This window comes from Nelumbo lutea, chromosome 1, assembly GCF_056320005.1.
Source record: "Nelumbo lutea isolate HS-2025 chromosome 1, American lotus-T2T, whole genome shotgun sequence".
NCBI lineage: Eukaryota > Viridiplantae > Streptophyta > Magnoliopsida > Proteales > Nelumbonaceae > Nelumbo > Nelumbo lutea.
In genome coordinates, this window is record NC_142684.1 from 70,862,385 (window position 1) to 70,868,907 (window position 6,523).

Sequence of the window (6,523 nt, forward strand, 5' to 3'; positions counted from 1 at the left end):
CGTTTGCATCATTGTTCTTTTTTTTTTTTTTTTGGCTAAGGGCCTCATGCACTTAATGTTGATCTGTTTACCTCTAGTTGATACGATCATACGAGCTTGCGAAATGAATTTAAAATTTGGAATCCTCAGCAAAGTTAAGGTTTCTATTGGGTAAGGAGAATTATCGGTTTCTATTGAGGTTGTATCTGCAGCAATTACCTCTTCATGGGTTGGACTGACATTTTTATCTATTTGAGCGAGGAATAAAGAGGAAAGTATCCGGCCCCTGTTAGGACTTAAAGGAGTCCAAGAGAAGGGTTTGAGTATGCATCTTCATTCCTTCACACCTTGTGATGTAACGAGATGAATTTTCCAGGAACCAGCCCAGGAGAAACAGGGTGTATGTGGATTGTGGAGCCACCACCGGTTCAGGAACCTGGAAAAATAGCATTAATGAACATAGATTGGTACGTAATAGATGAGGATATGAGAGCATTTGGGGCCAATCCATTGGACTGTCAATGATCTGGACAGTAAACGTGACTTGGGTGATTTATGGCTGGTGAGGTGAGGCCAAGAAGAGATGTTTATCCCACCCCCATATATATGGCCATTGGCGTCGGTACCTTGATAGGATCCAACCAGCAGAAACAAAGACAAACTGATGATCCTTCTCGCAAGGGAGGTGCTGCACCCTGTGTAGTGGCAAATGCTTGGGATCTTGACAAAACAATGTGTTGTAGGACAGCTAATCAACATGTGTCCAAACACTTAACGTGCACCGTCTAAGGTCTGAGGATCTGCTCTGCTGGTTCCTTTATAGACATGATTTCCAATAGGAATGCACCTTCGGTTGTGTACTTGTGTAAGCGTAAAGTATGCATTATTTTGCTTACTAAATATTTCATTATTTATAATATAGGCCTATTAGCTCAGTTGGTTAAAGCGTCGTGCTAATAACGCGAAGGTCGCAGGTTCGAGACCTGCATGGGCCATTTTCTTTTAAGAGGTTCTAGTTCCGTTCTGTAAATATCTGTGAATTTGGCCTGCCTGATTTCATTTGTACCACTTCCAAACTGAGCCTTAGCCAAAATAGTTGAATTCCAAAGGAAAACCTACTTCCTAGCAAAGCCTCTTTGTGATTCCGAAACCGGTTCCTGTGTGAAGGCTGGTGGTGACGGAAAATGCCTATTCCATTTTACATTACCATGCCTAGGTTTTTATTTTATTTTTTTGGTGAGGAGGAGGAAGGAGGAGGTTAGTGGAATTCGGATTTGGTTGTCATAGAGCGAATCTCACACCTACCTCGTATCTCAAGTTACGGCTGTGTGCATTGAGATTTGAGAATATCCTTTGAATGACAATATACAAGTAATAAGTGATAGAGCACAATTTGTAAGCTCCTAGCTGGAAGACTATCTGGACACTAGTCGTGTAGTGAGTTGGAACAAGCTGCAAGACAAAGGATGAGAGAATCTGGGGTGGCCAATCCGGCGAGGTCGCTCCGATGCTTAAGTTAATATTGCACTCTGGTTGTAAGCTGAAAGGTTGAATGCAAGTAAGCTAGTGAGCAAGTAATCATGCGTACTTGAGTCTTGGGGGTTGATGTCCTTATATAGTTGGGTTGTCGTAGGGATCCATTTCGCTTTGGGAGGGTAACGTACCAGTTAATAAGGTTTATTGTTTCCCTCTGATTCGGGCAGGATAAGGATAAAGCCTACAGTTACGCAACGTGATCCCGAGAAGTTCGAAGACAACCGGCAGGCTTCTAGGTTCAGTTATGTGGCACCTCGACATACATGGGTACCGAGGTGCTCTGGCTCCAAAGTGTCCGAGCACCCAAGGTCCCCCAATCAGCTGACGTGGCACCTTTGGTGTTTGGCTGGCAGGTCGCATCCACGTGTCCTTTACTTATTAGGTCTGATCCGGTGCGGGGAACTCATGATGAGCCCAGGTCGACTTGGCACGACTTCTAGGCGGTTCAGAGGGTGGCTCTTTGGTTGGACCTTCATGATCCGCTTGGCTCGACCAAGGAATACCCCAGACCGTGTACCGGGTACGTGCGGACACCACACTGTTTATAAACTCCGCAGATGTCAAGATGTGCGCTCAACCGATTTCGACCTCAGGTGGCGTGCAACCAGTTTTCTTGGGAGCCATTGGATCATGTAGATCTCGACTGTTGAGTCCCAGTCGCGGTGGCTATAAATAAGGGCTAGAGGGGCCCACTTTTCTCGCCATATATTGTGTGCTTGAGTTTGTTGAGGTCGCGCTTTAGTCTTCCAAGTCAGTGTTAGTTGCCTTTGCATTCGAGGTCGTTTCGCTTCCTTCGATCTTCTTGGTGAGTTCGTCTTTCCTTGTTTCCTTTTCCTATTGTCTTTTTCCTCTAGTTCAATATGTCTAGCGATAGTGTAAATAGTGTTTTTGATGAGAGCGAAGAGTCCACCGGGGCCAAGGTGGGCACCTTGATCCATGTTGAGGAGTTCGGTCCTACCAGGGCAAATGCTTCAGTTGAGGGTTCGAACTTTACTTTGGATATGGAAAACGCGTCATGGCAAAACTGCGGGGTGTACGAATAAGGGGCATCCACCTCACGCCCTAGTCGGAAGCCAGATCGCTTCGGCCCTTCCACTATGAAGGCCGAACAGTTGTAGTCTTTAGCCTCCCACTATAGGTTTCCTGAGAACCACGTGTACAACATCCTCTTAGGCTAGTACCCTTGGGATCACGCCCCAGAAGAGATCATTGTTTACGAGGAGCAGCTCGTAACTAGACTCCGTTTTCCACTTCACCCTTTCATTGTCGACATGCTTAAATTCTTTAATGTCACTATAAACCAGCTTCACCTGAACTCCATCCAATCTATTGTTGACATCATCTCCCTATTCCACGAGTACAATAGACCTCTAACTCTTGAGGTGTTTAGCTCGCTTTGTGCCATCAAAAAGAACTCGACATGCGTCTTTAAGGACGAGAAGCGCAGATATTACATCTCTCCTTGACCTGGGTATAAAGTCTTGCATGGCTTCCCGAATAAAGTGTCAGCCTAAAAAGGGCGGTACTTCGTAGTCTCTGTAGCCGGGGGGGTGGTCGTTCCCAACAAACTGGAGAATGGCTATTACTGACCTCGGAGTCCAATTGAATAGTGAAACTTCGGCGACAAATCCAATCTTGGGTTGATCTTAACTTGAAGCTGAAAGATTTCTTGTTCGAAGAGAAGCTCATGAAAGTTGGGCTGAGTCCTCCAGGTAGATTGTCACTTTGGTACACACACATGTATTCTCTTCACATTTCATCTTTAACTTTGCAACTAACTTGTTCGTTACCTGTTGTAGAAGCCATGGCTGACACCCTTGCTATAGAGCTCTTTAGCAACATGAAAAGGGGGAAGAAGAGAAGGGCCTCGAAGGAGTCTTGTCCCCAAGAGGTTGCCACCACGTCTGACGTTGACACTGCTGCCACTGAGCACTCTATTGTCGTCGAGCACCCAGAACCTCCTGTCATCGACTTGGTCGAGGAAGACCAAGGTAGGGCTTCTCCGCATCACTTACCCGAGTTGGCCTCAGCACCCAAGTCCTAATTCACTTAGGTAGGGGATGGTTCCCCCCAAGTGTGTCAGAGTATAATGAACCCGAAGCATGGTCTCCTCAAGAGCAAGGATGCAGTCTTCACTGAGAAGGTCATGGAATGGGTTGAGCTACCGTTGGGTCAGCTCGGGGCAAAAGCGGCCAATCACTGCATGGTGGTACGTAATCTGGTCCTTAGGTGATGCCTTTAGTCATTCTTTCTTGTTACTTAACTTTTATTTCTTTCTTGATAGGTGAACTCCGCAATTCATTCCTTGGTTTGCCAATCCGAGATGCACCTTAAGTGGGCTCTACAAGCTGAGGAGTAGGCTCACTAAGCTGAAGAATCCTCCAAGAGCATTTAGTGCGAACTATACTTAACTCGTGGTGAAATTCATAAGCTAGGGAATGATGTACGAGCTCAAAAGGAGCTGATCGTGCTTCTGAGGGAAGAGAAAAAGAAACTCATGGAGGAGAGGGAGGCTCTCGAGAAGGAGAAGGAGAACCTCGAAGCACTCGTGAAGGAGTGCACAGAGATCTTCGATGACATGACCAAGGATGTCAAGGTCCAAGCCATCGAGGAGTATAAGTCTTCAGAGGAGCAATGCAAATTACTGATCGATACTGGCACAACGGCCTATCGCAAGGGCTTTAAGCTTAGTAGGTGGCTGACACAGCATGAGTTCCCCAAGCTTGACCTCAGCGCTATCACCACGTCTAGAGTCACTGAGGAGATGGCCTGGGAGATTGCCAAGGACCCGGACTCTGAGAAGGAAAGTGACGACGACCTCCTCGATGAAGACACAACGGAGGAGGGAAACAAAGATGTTGTTGCCGAGGATTGTATGGAGACCAACCAGCCTGTTGGAGTTACTATTGGGGACAAGGATCCCCATGTCAATTGATGTTTATCTGCCTCTTTTCTTGGACCCCCGTACATATCTGATGTCCCAAGCGTTCGAGCTTGGCTGAGTAGATGTAACTTTTTTTTTGCATGTACTTTGAACTCCTTTTCATTAATACTATGCAGTAGTTTCAAAAATCTTTGTTGTGCAAAATTTTTCTAAGTATGGATTATTCCTGAAGTGTCAAGCTGATGAGCTAGGCCCAAGTAGGAATAACCTAATCTCAATGTACGTCGAAGTGAACAGACACTGTAGGGTATATGCTTGACTTGTTGCGCATGAGCTATTGTTTTATTTGCCTATGCCAAAGCGACTGGGTTCTTGGTTGCCTATGCCGAAGAGACTAGGTCTTAAATTGCCCATGCCAAAGAAGCGGCTAGGTCTTAGCATGACTATGCTGAAGAGGCGACTAGGACTTATCTGCCTATGCCGAAGAGGCAACTAGGACTTATATTGTGCCGAGGTCTTTTGTTAACTCAACACCATAGTCCTTAGTCTCTAGGAGCGACTTACAGTCATCTCTCCAACTCGATGTCCTTTTGACCAGCTCGGTGGTCTTGTGGATTTAGTAAATTTTTTGGTCGTATTGAAGTTTTAAGCTCATAGATAATACCTCCTTAGGTTGTTATCATTCCAAGCTCGAGGTACTTGTTTTCCCTTCCATAGTCTCAAGCTCATATGTGCCCTCTCCGAATACTCGTCTCACCCAGTATGGACCCTCCTAGTTCGGTCTGAGCTTACCTACGCCGAGCTCCAGTACCATTACCTTGCAGAGCACCAGGTCACCAACTCGAAACTATCATCTTCTGACTTGAAAATTATAGTACTGAGCTACCCACTGCTAGTAGGCCGCAATCTGAATATAGGCCAAGTCGCGTACTTCTTCAATGAGGTCCAAGTTGGTTCAAAGCTCGTCATCGTTCCCATCTTCATCATATACTTCGAGCTGCAGCATTGGTACTTTGATCTCTATCGGAATCACGACCTCCGTTCCATACGTCAAGTTGAAGGGTGTTTCACCTATTGTAGTCTTCATGGTCATTCTATAGGCCCAAAGGACACTGGGCAGTTCGTCCACCCACAACCCTTTAGCTTGTGCTAAGCGAGCTTTTAGTCTGTGGAGGATAGCCCTGTTCCTCACTTCAGCCTGCCCATTCGCCTATGGGTGTGCCACTGAAGTGAAGTTTTGCTAAATCCCCATCTTGGCACACCAGCTCTGGAACTTAATGTCTTCGAACTGCTTCCCATTGTTCGAGATCAGCACCTTGGATAATCCAAAATGACACACAATGTTCTTCTAGAAGAAGTTCAGCACGTTTTGAGCTGTAATATTCACCAACGGCTCAACCTCTACCCGCTTTTTGAAGTAGTCCACCACTATGACCAAGAACTTCCTTTGCCCGGTTTCCAGCGGAAATGGTCCGAGGATGTCAATCCCCCACTGCACGAAGGGCCACAGGTTGGTCAGGTACTTCAGATCAGCAATAGGCTGATGGAGGATGTTGGCGTGCCTCTGACATTTGTCGTATTTATTGACGAGCTCAAGTATGTCTGCCTTCATGGTGGGTGAGTAGTAGCTCTGTCTTAGTGCTTTTTGGACAAGTGCTCTACCCCCCAAGTGTCCTCCGCATAGTCCTTCATGAATGTCGTGAAATACTAATTTAGCTTCTGAAGGTCGTAAGCAACGTAGGTAGGGAAGCATAAAGGACCTCCTGTACAGTCATCCGTCGATAAGAACATACCGAGATGATTGACACTCTACCCTCAAAGCTGCATTGCATTCTACTGGTAGGGTCACGTTGAATAGATAATTAACGAGCCGGTCAATCCAGCTCGATTTTGCTTGCAACACAGGAGTGACCTCTTCTGCCCCATTGAGAATGTTGGGTTGAGGTAGGTCTTCTATGTATAGAGTATGCATTGTGTTGTCGCTAGCGCTTGCTAATCGTGACAAGGCATTGGCCACAAACCATGAATGGAAGCACGGTATGGTTTCCCTGACCTTGGAGAGGTAAGCTGCCATGGTTGAATCACAAGTTTCGTAGTCACCATTGACTTGGTTTACTACCAGCT

General features: G+C 46.2%; 1 non-coding gene across 1 annotated transcript; it reads left to right on the forward strand.

Moving 5' to 3' along the window:
• The first annotated feature begins 900 nt into the window (after nucleotides 1-900).
• On the forward strand, nucleotides 901-974 carry TRNAI-AAU (transfer RNA isoleucine (anticodon AAU)). The gene has a single exon. It is a non-coding gene; the product is annotated as a tRNA-Ile (tRNA).
• Nucleotides 975-6,523: the final 5,549 nt, after the last annotated feature.